The 16,205-nt window shown below is 37.8% G+C and overlaps 1 protein-coding gene across 1 annotated transcript in view; it reads right to left on the bottom strand.

The window, feature by feature from the left end:
- TTC27 (tetratricopeptide repeat domain 27) overlaps window positions 1-16,205 on the bottom strand; it is a 138,252-nt gene that overhangs the window by 63,463 nt on the left and 58,584 nt on the right. The window lies entirely within an intron of this gene.

Genomic DNA, 16,205 nt, shown 5'->3' with positions numbered 1-16,205 from the left:
TAAGATCCAGCTTCTCTGAGAAAATAAATTTGTCTATAGATATTTGTAGACTGGCGAAAAAGCCCCAGTGGTTTTATTCTTTCCTCTCAAAGATCTCCCAAAGCATTAAAAAGTATACTTTGCTGGTGGTTTGTGTGAAACGCATGACAAATTTCTGCCATGTTGTAATCTATCTGGGTTTTTTTTCCCTAGTGTTTTCACCAGAAAGGAAGAAGAAAGAAACAAGCTGAAACAAATTCTCTCCAAGCAGAACTACAATGGGAAGAGAGGCGACAGCAAATGAAAGCATAAATGAAAGCAGTATGAACACATGTACAGCCACCAAACACTTCAACATCAGTTGATCCTCTCTCTTGTGACCAACAATCTCTGCACTGATTCTTTCATGACTTCTACTCAATACTACATTAAGAAGTACCCAAAGGCTTCTATACCATCTTCTACGTGCTGAGGACCTGGAAATATTAGGGGAACACAATCGCAACATTCTATATTCTGTATACTTTCAAGTGCCCTTTTACAAATTAATTATGATCAGTAAATCTGTTAACTGGTCCAGATCTTAGTTCTGAGAGCTCATCTCTCTCCTGTCTCATCATGGGAAGTTCAGTCTACTACCTTTTTTTGTTTGGTCTTAAGACAAACCCTCCACTGCAGGACACAAGCAAGGCATTCCTAACAGAGGACCCTGGTTTCTGAATTTATTCTTTGGTGGCTGCTAAAAAAAACCTTAAGAGATCATTATGGAAAACACTTGAAAAATGTTTACTTTAGTTTAAAAACATCTTTTGTGAGAAAGGTTACCCTTTCCCCCATTTTCACCACTGTTGGTATTCTGTCATATTATTTTATTTTTTAAAATAAAAGGGAATTTTTTCTCTGCTACATGGTGGTAGATACTAGTATTTATTTTTCAAATGAACACAACATCTCTCAAAAGAACAATGACAACTAAAGGGCTTGACTAATAATGCTCCTAAATATATTTTCAGGTCCTATTACAGCCCTTGTCCAGCAGCAGAGTACTTGTCCTCTCACTCTGGTTTACCTTAGCAACTGGCACAAGCAGGGCGTAGCACAAAGCCTCTGTGTCCATGCCATCCAGCTCTGCAAGAGAACCAGCAGCCCAGGAAAGCCTCTCCTCTGCCTTTATGTATACCTCCTACACTCCTGTCTAGGCAGGGATTTAAGTAATCATGCTGTATGACGTGTGTATAAAGTCATATGGGGAGGAAGGAGAAGCGAAGAGAAACAGGGTGGAAGAGAGGCAAAGATAATTATGTTTCACTCCTCTGCAGGAGCAATGACAGTCTTATCTTGAATAACAATCTTGCTTTTTAAAGGTATTCATAAAACAAAATGTAAGGTATACCTGCTGTAAAATTACAGAAGAAAAAATTAAATTCTCTAACAGTTTTATTGATATAAAAAAGCACTGCAACTGCATAGGACAATGAGAAGCAGGCCTATTTTTCAGTGAAGAAACACTTGTAATTTTATACTTGTACTGAGCTCAGTCTTGTGCCAGAACTCAAATGTTCACCTTTTCATCACTTAATTGTAATGTTTAAAGCACCACAGATACAAAATAATACATGTATGAAGGGCATAAATGTTTATACGCAAGGGCTGCAAAGAGTAATTTCAGAACATGTATCCATAACCATTAAGCATGCTTTAATCTTCTGCTCAAAATCTCCACATATTCCAGATAATAAATATTTTCTTGTAAGTTCCAAAGCTTTATATTTTCACCTGAAGCTAAATCTAGACTCTATTAATGAGACTATAATAAATATAAAACATCTGGAAAAAATACTAAATCAAGATTACGCAAGTTTTGTCAACATATCTGAAAGTTTATTGTACTGTACCAAAGGCAGCTAAGAAAATTAACAAAATAATTCCAAAACAAAAACACTATTGAGAATCTTCACAAGTCATCTTTGTTCTTACTTCAGGGAAAGAACAATAAAATAAAGAAAAAGAAAAACAGGAAAATTAGATGGGGTGAGAAGAAAGGAAAGAAAATCAGGTTATGCAACATTTTCTGCACTGAATGGAATTTTTCACATGGGATAACTCCTTTCTCCAATTCTTCCCCACAATTCTTCCTACAAACAAGAATCCTTTATATCATCCTCTCCCACCGTTTCAAAGTGTAAAAAGGAGATTACCAAAATATTACACAAACCAGAATATTTCATTCAATATATCGTCCTTATATGATATTGGAATGAAACATGATCCTCAAAAGTCTTAATACAAAGTAGTAAGTAGTCCGTTAATGTGCAATACCTTTAGAATATCCCCATTACTATGTAAGAACAAAATGGCATGTAATACCTGAATTGTGAGATAGGTGCACGTTACTAATGACACCCAGATCAAACCCAGTCACGTGAGTTCTGCCAAACCCAGGCTGACTCTCAGGTACCATTAATGAATGATTCAGCCTCATCATTATTCAGAATTTAACCTAGGTGTGATGCACTTCCTGATCACTCTAATAACTTTCTGTTAGAGAAACAGAGAAAGAACGGTTGCACAATTTGCAGTGTCTATACAAAATTCAGAACAAGCTAGCAAGAATCTTCAAGGAAGCTTGTGCCATTGGTATGTCATAATATACAGATACATTTGTATGTATGTGTACATATTTATGAAGTTACAATATTCGGTTTTAAGGAAACTACACATAGAGAAAGCACCCTGCAGCTTAAAACCAATAATGTAATATAGAATCTAGAATAGTTTGGATTGGAAGGTCATCTAGTCCAACCCTGCTGCTGTGGGCAGGGACATCTTCAACTAGATCAGGTTGCTCAAACCCCCGTCCAACCTGACCTTGAACGTTTCCACGGATGGGGCACCTACCACCTCTCTGGGCAACCTGTTCCAGTGTTTCACCACCCTCACTGTAAAAAATTTCTTCCTTCTATCTCATCTGAATCTACCCTCTTTTAGTTTAAAACCATTCCCCCTTGTCCTGTTGCAACAGGCCCTGCTGAAAAGTTTGTCCCCATCTTTCTTATAAGCCCCCTTTAGGTACTGAAAGGCTACAATAAGGTCTCCTGAAGCCTTCTCTTCTCCAGGCTGAATAACCCCAACTCTCTCAGTTTTTCTTCACAGGAGAGACATTCCATACCCCTGATCATTTTTGTGGCCCTTCTCTGGATCCGCTCCAACAGGTCTATGTCTTTCCTGTGCTGAGGGCTCCAGAGCTGGACGCAGTACTCCAGCTGGGGTCTCACCAGAGCAGAGTAGAGAGACAGAATCACCTCCCTCGACCTGCTGGCCACGCTTCTTTTGATGCGGCCCAGGGTACGGTTGGCCTTCTGGGCTGCGAGTGCACATTGTCGGTTCATGTCCAGCTTTTCATTCACCAGTATCCCCAAGTCCTTCTCGGCAGGCCTGCTCTCAATCCCTTTATCCCCCAGCCTGTATGGATGTCAGGGGTTGCCCAGACCCAGGTGCGGGACCCTGCACTTGGCCTTGTTGAACATCTTGAAGTTCACACAGGCCCACTTCTCGAGCTTGTCCAGGTCCCTCTGGATGGCATCCCTTCCCTCAGGTGTGTCAACTGCACCACTCACTGTAAGGCATCCAACTGATAACCCAACCCAAACCAAAGTCTTCTGAAGGGCAGATGAATAACACTGTATCAGTCAGCCATGACTTATAAAAGGCATAGGTTGTTCAGAGCAACTCTTCTGCATTACTCCATCTGCTATTTAAAAAAGTAGGAGTTCCTTTAGGAATTCCTTCTGACATCAAAATCAGGAAGAGCTTACATGGGCTTATTAGACATTCTAGACAAGCTGGAACAGGTAAAGATGACCCTTGTTAACTGCAGTTCTAAATAATTTGAATATTTTCTGATTTTTTTTTAAATTATAAATCTATGCTTTAAGTAAGTCCGTTCTTTTATTCTTGTACCTTGCTCATTGATAAACTATCAGTAGCCTAGCAAACTACTATGATTGCTATGATGAAGCTATCATTTGAAAGTGGACTTTCAAACTCTGAGCACTTTTAATTGCAACCAGTTGTGGAATTCCCAAGAGCTTGTCCATTAGTCCATCGCTGAACCATGAATACTCTGCTTATTGGCCAAATTGCCAAGATGTGGTGAAATGACTGACTTGAAGGCACAGGCATTAGGCACCCTGAAGATTGCTCTGTTCCTCGGTCATCTCCTCCAAAGAAATGACCTTTAGTTTAGATTCACTCAGGTATTTGCTAATGTATTTTAAGTTACAAACAAACAGAAAACACTGGGAGGGATTTATAAAAACTGGAAAAAAAAAAACACAAACCAAAAAAACCCCTAACGCTTTCTAGTTTCTTTTCACTACCTATTTCACTTAACATACTTCAGCAGCTTTGTTGTTTGCTTTTCCAAAAAGCCACTCATAATGAAGATTTCCAAATTACTTATATGGATTAATTCATGTCTATTTATCGTTAGTCTTGGTTCATATAGAATCATAGAATCATAGAATCATACAGGTTGGAAAAGACCTCTAAGATCATCGTGTCCAACCGTCAACCCAACACACCATGCCCACTACACCATGTCCCTAAGGGCCTCATCTACACGTCTTTTAAATACCTCCAGGGATGGTGACTCCACCACTTCCCTGGGCAGCCTGTTCCAAGGCCTGACCACTCTTTCAGTAAAGAAATTTCTCCTAATGTCCAATCTAAACCTCCCTTGGCACAACTTGAGGCCATTTCCTCTTGTCCTATCGCTAGTTACTTGGCAGAAGAGACCAACACCCACCTCGCTACAACCTCCTTCCAGGTAGTTGTAGAGCGCGATGAGGTCTCCCCTCAGCCTCCTCTTCTCCAGGCTAAACAACCCCAGTTCCCTCAGCCGCTCCTCATAAGGCTTGTGCTCCAGGCCCTTCACCAGCTTCGTTGCCCTCCTCTGGACATGCTCCAGCACCTCCATGTCCTTCTTGTAGTGAGGGGCCCAAAACTGAACACAGGATTCGAGGTGCGGCCTCACCAGTGCCGAGTACAGGGGCACGATCACCTCCCTACTCCTGCTGGCCACACTATTTCTGATACAGGCCAGGATGCCATTGGCCTTCTTGGCCACCTGAGCACACTGCTGGCTCATGTTCAGCTGGCTGTCAATCAGCACCCCCAGGTCCTTTTCCTCTGGGCAGCTTTCCAGCCACTCTTCCCCAAGTCTGTAGCGTTGCCTGGGGTTGTGGTGGCCGAAGTGCAGGACCCGGCACTTGGCCTTGTTGAACCTCATACAGTTGGCCTCGGCCCATTGATCCAGCCTGTCCAGGTCCCTCTGCAGAGCCTTCCTACCCTCGAGCAGATCAACACTCCTGCCCAACTTGGTGTCGTCTGCAAACTTACTGAGGGAGCACTCGATCCCCTCATCCAGATCATTGATAAAGATATTGAACAAGACCGGCCCCAGTACTGAGCCCTGGGGAACACTGCTCGTGACCGGCCGCCAACTGGATTTAACTCCGTTGACCACAACTCTCTGGGCTCAGCCATCCAGCCAGTTTTTTACCCAGCGAAGAGTGTACCTGTCTAGGCCGTGAGCCGCCAGCTTCTCTAGGAGAATGCTGTGGGAGACAGTGTCAAAGGCTTTACTGAAGTCCAAGTAGACCACATCCACTGCCTTTCCCTCATCCACTAGGCGGGTCACCTGGTCATAGAAGGAGATCAGGTTGGTGAAGCAGGACCTGCCTTCCATGAACCCGTGCTGGCTGGGCCTGATCCCCTGGTTGTCCCGGACATGGCTCGTGAGCACCCTCAAAACCAACCGCTCCATGATCTTCCCCGGCACCGAGGTCAGGCTGACCGGCCTGTAGTTCCCCGGATCCTCCCTCCGGCCTGATATAAGCAAGTATATCATTATATGATGATTTTCATGAATTCATTCAGATAATTAACATGAAAACCTTATTTCTTTGATATAGCCAAAGGCAAAATGACAACCTTATAACTCATTCTATGCTTCTCTGTAAGATGAGAAAATACTGTGGCTTCTTATATTGTGCACAGTAGTCAGGTGAGTACATTAAAAAAAACTAGTTGGAGGCATATGACTGAGGCATGAAGACACAAAGTTCTTGCTTCTTGCAGTTGCTTTGCAGACATATCTGTTAACCTCTGGTGAAGGACTCTATCACTGAAAGCTACCTTACAAGTACTTAATTTGTTTTTAAGTATACAGCAAAGGATTCTTTGACATAAGAAGTTCTATGGAATTCAATCCTAAGAAACAAGAGAAGAAAATTAGTACAAGATCAGGGAGAATTTAATTTTGTTTTCCACAGTCTTATCCAAATAATCTGATGGTTAAATTTCTAAATAACTAAACTAAAGTAACTAAAGCAAGTTTTTATTAAAAAAAGTCATGTTCAAATGACACTTGTTTAATTTGAATTTTTTTTTGGAAGTTTCTCCTAGCACTGAACAAAAAAGGCAAAATGAAACAGAATTAAAAATAACTGACTTATGGAAAAACCTGAAAGATGCCACATTATTGTGGAAAAGTTTCTTTAAATTAAATCTACATATTTTCAACAGAATAGTATTTTATAAAACATACTCCTTGCAATTCTGAAAAAAAGTATGCACAAGAAGCTTTGCCCTGGGAAGTAGTTAGATGAACTTTACAAAACTATTTCTAATTGCCTAAGAAAGATTGAGGCAAGCCAAAGTCCAGAGAGAAGCAAAAAAATACAAGCTTTGAGAAATGTCCTTAGAATATCAACTCCTCTATTAATTGAGCTCGAACGCAGATGATTTCCAGTAGTACTGGCAGCTTCTGGTTGAAAAGGGATTTGTAACTTTAAACAATAAGTCTGTTAGAACTCTATAAGGTAAAATAAAGTACCTTTGTGACTAAGTGGTTTCCAATACTAGTGCATTTTTTAACGTTATACTGAAAAGCATAAATATCAAGAGGATAACAGAAACACCACATTTCTAGTTACAATTAAGCAGTAGAACCATGGCTTGGCAACAAAACAAGGCAGTCAATATGACCACTTCTTGCTTCTCTGCTTGGTGTATGAACATGTAAAAATTTCCTGTTTGCTGAAACAGAGCAAGTAGCTTCTCTGTTCAAATCCAGCATACAAACCCATTCTGCTGTACATGCCCATCCCAAAGATTTAAAAATAAATAAGAATCAAAAGAAGATCTAATTATATATATCTATCATCACCAGTGAACACATAACACTGAGGTTTCACAGACCTTAAATTCCTCCTGGTAGTGTTTTTATTCTTATCACAATATTCAACAGTTTACTAATCCTTCAGTGACCAGAAATTAAGAGGAAACCACACTAACTATGCACATACACAAAACCTCAAAATATAATAAATACACAACTAAAATACATTACTGTTTTCTAAATAGGCAAATGTAAGCTACATATTTAACTGGACAAGAAGAAATATTTAGTGCTTAAGCTGATTTAAATATATATGTCAAAGGATCATTTTTAAGCACAGAATGCTGTTGTTCTGGTGAATATAAATATTTTAACGCAAAAAAGTTGCTTAGCAACCACCTAAAGGAACTGCTATCTCCTTTTATCTATATTTAAATTTTAAGTTTGTATTTCATAATTATCACAGTACACATGCTCTGCATTCTCAGACATGAAATTGCCAATAAACTTAAAAATGCACTTAGAATTACAGAACACTGAATAACCATTGGAATAAACAGTTTTTTGTCTTTGATACACCATTGTCCTCAGTTCAATGCTACCCCAAGATTTTTCCTCTTTTTATTTCCCATGATGGTATTATACACAAAACCTCTCTACCATTACATATCATTCATATTGTTATATATAATGATATATAATTACTGTATGTAAATCTCTATATGTATTATTATATAATTGTGTTAAAATTGAACCCTTAAACTAAAATGTGTATCTGTAAATCCCCATCTAATTCATCCCAGACAAAGACTAAACACTATCATTTTGGAGAGGTCATACTAACAGGGGAGCGCCTCTGGTGTCTCTAAACCATCAGTTTATTGAAATTGAATAACCTGAAGTTCAGATGGAAACAACTCCCATTCCTATATACTTACATATATAATACAGAACACTCTCTATTTCTCTGACAGTATCACCTTAATGCATGACGACTTGACTTTAAGTTCAAAATTCAAACATAACCTGACATAAAAAAAAAAATTCCTCTTGGACAGCGAATTGGAAAAGGTGGCAACAAAACACAATACGCCAAATTCAAGCCTATGACTTCACTGCTTGTACATGAGAAGTTATACTAATGGATTCTGCAGTACAATCCTCAGTTTATATAAAACATCACGACTACATAATAGTTCCGAACAAACAACAGTGGTTAACAATAGGATGCTGAAGCAAATTATTTCAAACCATCTTCTCATTGCAGCTTCTGTCATCTATAACCAGTCCCTGCAGACAACATTCCCAAATAATAATTTTGGAATTTACACCACTAATCAGGGTGGTAATTTGAGCACCTATAAATTCCTCACCTTCCTAAGTATGATCGACAAGAAATATTTGATTGCATGTGTCAATAGTTAGGTAAGACCTACTAATCTGAAAAAAACAAATTTTGTGCATCTGTTCAAGACAGCAAACCTTCAAATAAATAAACTGTTAATCTCTAGAAGCGTTAGGATTGCTGTAGGCACAAGCAATTAGAAGATGTAAGGCTGTATATTCTCCAGTCACATTTTATTAGCTATGAACATCTTCATATTTTCTAAGGCCCAACAAGAAAAAAAATTACATTAAGGATTTCACTCCAGATGATTCTTGTTACAACTTGACAATTCTAATCCTATTTGGCATAATTATATCCTTAGAGAGCAACACGAACAAGATAACGGACACAAACAAGGAAAATAGTATTTTCATACCTTGAGAATGCAAGGCTTCCATAAATCTTATGACAGTGGATATATTTAGTGGTTAGCAGGTAGAAAGGCAGAGAAGAAAAGATAGTCTCTGATTTATCCAGTAAATCTAGTTCCTAGCATAGACTAGCTAATAGACTTAGTAGATTGCTCTTTCTCTCTTTTTTCTTTTCTTTTCTTTTCTTTTTTTTTTTTTTTTTTTAAAGATTTAAACAGAGGGAATACTCGCATTAGCGTGTGTTCTACTCCACGTACATCTCTGCTCCTCAAGGTCAAAATAATCGCTCAGACATCAAACAAACATCGAACATGTTGATATGTTTTAGCAATTATCAAAACCTGTGCTGTATATGGCTTGATGCATCTGTTTAAGTGTAGGATAGATTTCAGTGTTTAGTGAAAGTGTGAAATTAAAGTCACTCTAAGGGTGATTTGGACTGGAAAATCAAAATATTAGCAACTTATCCTGCAAATTAGAAGTGTATATACATCAACACAAAAGCAACTGTTTTCAAAATTTCTGGTTTTTTTCCTATTAAACAGACAGTAATTTTAGCTAGCAACTGACCACATCTTTTTCCATACAGCTTTGACAACTGTAATTTTTTTCTTTTTAAAAACACAACAATATACAAAGTATTTGGAGTTACAGACTACTAACTGATCGAACGGTCTTAGGGCAAAACTACCAAGACAAGGATAATTTACATTTTCCTTGCAAACACCACAACTTGTATTATACACTTAAAATGAGTTATATTTCAGGCATTATTCCAAGTCCTGCGTTAGTGGTTTTTTTTCAGTGTTGCACAGGGAAAATGCGTTATTACTTGGTTAGGTCTTAAATATTTTCTTGCCTAATAGTATCTAATATAAATTCTACATAGCACATTTTGAGTATTAAGCCCAGACCTTTGTACTGTAACAAGAAAACAAAAAATTACACAATGCTTGAGCCTGTATGACATGCATTAGCAGAAGTTCCAAATTTTCCTTTATTAGGTCTTTCATTGATTTTAATGAGTTGTTACATCCAGATAGCGTGTTACAGAGTCAATCATATGATCACTTGTGATTTTTTTTTAATGGGTCTCTTCAAATTATCATTATTTAAATGCTACCTTCTTTTTAAACGAATTGTGTCTGACTGTCAGTTAGGTAAACCAGAGACAGGCAGAAATCCTGAAAACATTAAAGTGACAGAGGAGAAGATTTACTTTCCTGCGCTGGCTGAGACATCAGCATGTGCACAGTCCATTTTCCAGCACTGCTTTAATATTCCGTATATATTTCAGTAGGTTTAGACCACACATTCAGCATATTTTTTCCAAAGTCTAAAGCTATTCACTCAACTGTGTGACAAGGGTTTATTTTGGTCTATAAAACTAATCCTGGGACTGTACAACTAAAATAGCTTTTCACCGCAACAGGTGTTAGCTGATCATGAGCAGAGCTGGGCTTACAGCTCTTAGCCGCAGCCATTTCAAATACCTCTTGGTGTTAAAGAGTCAAGAGCAAGGCCAAAACACCACCAGTGATCCACATCAAGGGACTAATTTAATTAGAATGGTATTTTTAAAATTTGCTTTGTCTAGTCTTGTCTGGTAGCCTCGGCACTCAAGTTGTAACATTACATCATTGTAAGTACAGAGTACCTTTTGCTGAATTTGACTGCTAAAACAAGAACACACTATCTGATTTTTTTGCATTTTTATATACTTCAGTGTGTTTGAATGAGATTCTTTCACATATATAATTTCACAGTCTTGGATAATTGAATGCATTTGAAATAAAATATTAATTCTGAGAGTTTTAAAATGAAATATATGTATACACACACACACAAAATGGACAGTTCCTTTTTTCGCCATCTGTAGCTATGAAGAGTTGTAACAAGTTTCTTTTTTGTCTCTACACACTTTATAAAGCAAAATGTATGCAAAGAAGTTAAAAACCTCTTAGTTAAACAGTTAATTATTTAGACTATATTAAACTGATTTAGAAATGAATGCTAGACTCAATATAGCAGCAATTACATTGCACTTACCTAAATGCAATTTAAAGTTCTTAAGTTTCTCATTTAATCTCAGTTTGCAGGTTACTGACTCTCTCTGGAATTTATCATATCTAGAAATTATCATATCTGAAGGTACATTAAATACAATATAATGCAGCAGCTGGCTTAATCAACTCAAAAGTTAGAAGGGAAGACAGGAATAAATTTTCTTCTCACAAGACTTACAAAATATTCCACTACTGTATACAAGAAGGTTAGCGTCATTTCACTTTAACTGTATTTTCCACAGCTTTTTTTTTTACACCACTCAAATAGTGTTCTGTAGCAAATGGGTAGCCGTTGATAACATCCACCCAAAGGAATCCTCATATTCCATCCTTTTAAACATTATGAATATATTTCCCCTCCATGGCACTGGTTTTAAGCAGTAACTCTTACTCCTTCCGATATCTACCTTGCAAAGAATAGCTTCTGGGCAATTATTTATGCTAGGTCAGCTTGGAAATTGTGCTGGATTTTGTGCCATTTCTGTAGTTCCTAGGAATTCAAGGAATAAAAAATCAGGCAGGAAAGCTTGGAAGTTAGTCCCCCTGGGTCTTTTTACACAGGTAGCGATGACAAGAAGGTTCCCTAAAAGGACCATTTTGAACAAACATCAATCTTACAGGTTCCCTAAGAAAGCCTCTTACTCTTCACTGACTTTATGAAGGAAATGAGGTTCCTAGCTTATGCACATCGGTTAAAGGCCCAGTTGAGGTGCTTAATGCCAACAATTCCTCTAAACAAGTTGTCAATAATTTTATTGTATCTTCCAGTCTTAAATCTCATTTGGTTTCCTTGAGTTTGTCATGGGGCTGCAGACACCTCTGGAATGACTGTTCCATCTGGGTGGTGGAAAAGATATGCTCTAAACCAGACTTTATAAACCACAGATTTCAAAGCAAGGTGCACCTCACATCCTGCTGTAGTTTTTAACTCAAGGCAAGGACCAAGTTGAGAAAAATGTAAGTGTTTGCACTGATTTAATCAGTTTCAGTATTATACTAGCTGGTATACCAACAGTAGATGTAAGGGAATATGAATTAGTAGTCCCATACTAAAGTGAACGGTCTCTTTAAAAAGAACAAAACACCCCATTGTGTACAACTCTTCTTCATTTCCTCTAAAGTAAGACAATTAATCATATTTCTGTAGATGGCACTATAAAAGCCAACCAAAGAAAGTAAAGAATAATTTGCATTAAAAGGACTACACATTGTCTCTTTTCACTGAAGATATTGGAAAGGAGTACTGAAAACAGAATCATGAGTGAATTCTTTGCAAAATAAATGCATCTGCTACTTTCAAAAGTTCAACTCTGCCAACACATTGCAAAGTCTATAATCTGTTATCTGCTCAAAGATACTGTGTTACTATCCTCATTAGAAGTATCAAGACGCTTCAGTATCTTTCTTCAGCTATCTCTTCTACCTACCCTTAAAAGAAAGCATTCTTTGTTGAAAAAACCCAACACAGCTGCTTCTCAGCAACAGAGTAACATAGTCCATATTCACTAGCACCCTTTTCCTTTGTTCAGTCAATACTCAGCTGACAATATGGCTAGAAGTCCTGATGGGGGAAAAAGGATGACTTCCCAAAACAAAATATCCTCAGACTTCACAGCTTGTTTGTTCATCTTGTTTTCTCTAGCAAAGGCAACATAGGTAACATTCAGGTAAAATGAGGCTGCCTTACCTCTGGTCTTGGTTCTTGTAAGTATCGTCAGTTAGGAGAACATCCAACTTCCCTTTCCATTCTCCATGACCGTCTCATTTGAAACCTGAAGTATCCCTAGGCCAGCTCTCCTCTGCAGTGAATTTTATTTTATTTTTGAAGGACAGGGAGTGAAAAGAAACATATAAAAGATCTACATCTGCTGCTTTTACTAACAGATATAAAATGTTGTTCTGTAAAAGGCTGCATTTTTCTTTTTCCCTCCTTCTGCTTCCATGTACATTTCCTCACACACAGAAAGAATACCAATCAAAACAACTCTCTCTCCCACTCCCCAAGTACACTTTTCACAGTGTAGAAGGAAATGGTTAAGCACTTGTTAGAACAATGTTTATGTCCAAAGCTCAGTCCATATCTGTTTCTTCTTCCCTCTATAGTCTTTACGTCTTCTGAATACACATCAAGAATTTCCTGAGCTGTCACTTAAGTTGGATGTTTCTATAGTTTTCCTTGGAAAATCTCCTGTCTCACTCCATAACCCTGCAACTCAGAAACACGCAAATATTGTCTGTATTAAGAAAATGAAATTAAAGGGGGTCATTTGATGCGGACATAGTTATACTGGAATCTGATCTCTAGTCAGAAGTAGAAGAAACACAAGCACGTGATGATTGTCTTTCCAGCTGGGTGTGAACATAGCTCTGCAGATAAAACTGAAATGGCAGCCCAGTGCCCCCTGTATTATATACTTCACAGACAAAAAGGTCAAAGAAAACGAGCACTAGAGAAACATTCCCTTGCAAGGGAAGCCTCATATGTTCCACAGAAAAAGCTACGTGAAAGGAGTACAAAGATTTACGACTACTGAAGAATTTTCAGTGGAAACAATAAAAGACTCAAAGAAAGCTTTGTTTGGATTTAAATATAACAGAAACACAGAAAAGCAAGCTCACATTAGCTTGCATGGAACAAAAATAAAACAAAAAGTAGGGAGACACAGTGAGCTATAAACATGATTCTTTGATTCTGCATAACACAATCTGTTATTTAACTTGCATACATGCAGGTATGTAACTTTCAGAGAGACCTATGGAAGGAACAAATATCACAATTCAAAGTCATTTTAGACACAATGGAAAAATCAACTCAAATCAGGTTCTGCTAGGAAAATGTTTTAATGCTTTTTTCCCCTTAGGATTTTCTACTTTCTAGTAGTAGTACAAAGGTATTATTTGAGTGTCAAATTATTTGTTCAGTTCTGCTTATACATCCAAACTGCATATCTATCCTGGATGTCCAAAATTATTTAAATTTTCTTCCACATTAACAGGCATTGGTGGGCTGATATTTAGCAAGTTTCTAAGAGCTTAACACTCTGCGATGATATTAAGTGGTATACATATTGTATCCTCTTGTAAGAGTTAAAAAAAGAGTAATTTTTCATGCTGTTGCTTAAGCTGGTTTTGGGATTGTATTTTGGTTTTTTTTCCCTTTTCATTTTGAGAGACTATTTAAGTTCAGAATTAAGTTTCCTTGGAGGTTGTCAATTAATTTTTTTTAGGAGAAGGAAGAAACTAGAGGAGAAAAGGAAATGTCATGAAGAAAGAAGATACTGTTTTATTTAAACGAATCTGCTTTCAATGACTAGCGAAGGATAAACCACATATGATATGGCTCCTATTTTCACTCAGAATGGAGTCCAGCCATATTACTGACACTCACTCTGTTGCGCCAAACATATCACTTATTCTGTGTTATGCTGAAAACAACTTTAGCCAGACTTGACTGTAGTAGCATTGTCTTTTTCAGGTCTGTGGTTTGGACTTACTCCTGAAACAGCATAAGTACAGACTTCCACACCACATCACAGTACTGCATTTATTTCCTAAGGCCCAATCTCAACAGCAATAAATCAGGTTTTTGGATTCAAAAGACTAGACTTTAACTCTTTGGTACCAATAATAAGGATTTCCATTGGTATTAAACAACAGTGAATTTCTCGTTTTAACTGCTCGGCCTCAGGAATTTCATCATCTATGCCAAGGTTCTGAACACATCATGTGCTCTTTTGATAATATCCTGAAAAACAGAAAAGCATATTACAGAAATTGCTCTCTGCACAGGAAGTAAAACAGTGAATTTGGTTTGAGAATGGTTAGATACTGTATTTTAAAGATAGACAATTTCAGGACTATATGCAACGGTACGTCCTATCTGAGGACTCGCAATCTGTTAGGCCTCAAGAAAAACAAAGCAAATGACTGAAAAGAGGGTGAAAGATAAAAGATCAGTGCCAACGGAGAGTATTTTCTAACTTGTTCCATTCAGATCAGCCATGTGGGAGAAGAAACATGTTGTACCCGCTGCTAGGTATTCCCTTGGAAACTACCACAGTAGGCTCTTAAATCCCCTGCCCTGCTTGCTCCACCCCACCCTCCGCCTTGCCTCTCCTCTAACAAGGAGCATTTTTGGAACAGACAGTGCTATAGGTTAACCTGTCCTCTGCTGATAGAAATTTATTCCTCAGGGAGACAGTCAGTTATGACTTTTCATCTTTCCATTTCTGGTACTGCTGCCCGTGTCTACAGACAAGAACCATGATTTGTCAATACTTTCTTTAGGTTGGTCAACTCTTTCTAAGCATGTATTATTATTATCACATTTTTTTAAAATAGTACTTCTTACTCAGCAAAATCCAGGTAAGGCTACACATTAAGGTTCCCGTTTCTTCTTTTCTGCTTCTTTGCTTGTTTGAACTGTTCAGGGCAAACCCAATGTTTGCAGCACTCCGGACCACTGGAAAAATCCCTTAGGCCTGACAGATCCTGCATCCTTATGCAACTGCCCCAGGGTGGTGGGATTTGTCTGTTCTGTCTGCCTACTTGCATTTGTGAGCTCACCACTATGTTTTTTCCATCATTATGTTTTTTCCCCGTAGACTGCCAGTGATGTTTTCTGTTTATTTGGTCTATCGACAGCCTCTGGAAGAATACTGCTTTATACACTGCTGCTATCTGATGCAGCATAGATTCTCACTCTAACAGAAACTCTTATCTTTACTTTTGCAACGATAACTTCAGGACAAATCTCCATTTACAATAATTATCCTTAAAATACCTTAACTGAGTATCATTTGCAGGAAGACAATGTAGGGTAGCAAAAATACTGGTTCTCAGACAGATTTGGAGCACAACCATAGAAATTATACAACACAATGGAGCCTTAAAAGCTCCCTTCACATCCTCAGTAAAAGGCATAAAATGATCTTCTTGAAAAGAATCAATTTAAATGTTTTCATAATTTCAGAACTTTAAGATTAATCAATGGCACGACAAGAATACTTTAACAGTTGCATACAGTTTTTACATTATAAAAATGCCATTTGTGAATCCATCCTATAATAATGTCAACTAGTCAAAATCAGCTACTACATTTTTTTCTGTAACAGGAACAGCCAAAAAAATTCAGGAAGAATTACATGCCTAAAGCAGTGATTTATAGTAAGGCTGACACTGACTTTACTATTAAGCCATGTCAGAAAAAAGTATAGAAT

Source organism: Calonectris borealis, chromosome 3 (genome assembly GCF_964195595.1).
Source record: "Calonectris borealis chromosome 3, bCalBor7.hap1.2, whole genome shotgun sequence".
Classification (NCBI taxonomy): Eukaryota; Metazoa; Chordata; class Aves; order Procellariiformes; family Procellariidae; genus Calonectris; species Calonectris borealis.
The sequence above is the reverse complement of the archived record's forward strand: the minus strand, read 5'-3'. Positions and strand labels throughout refer to the sequence as shown.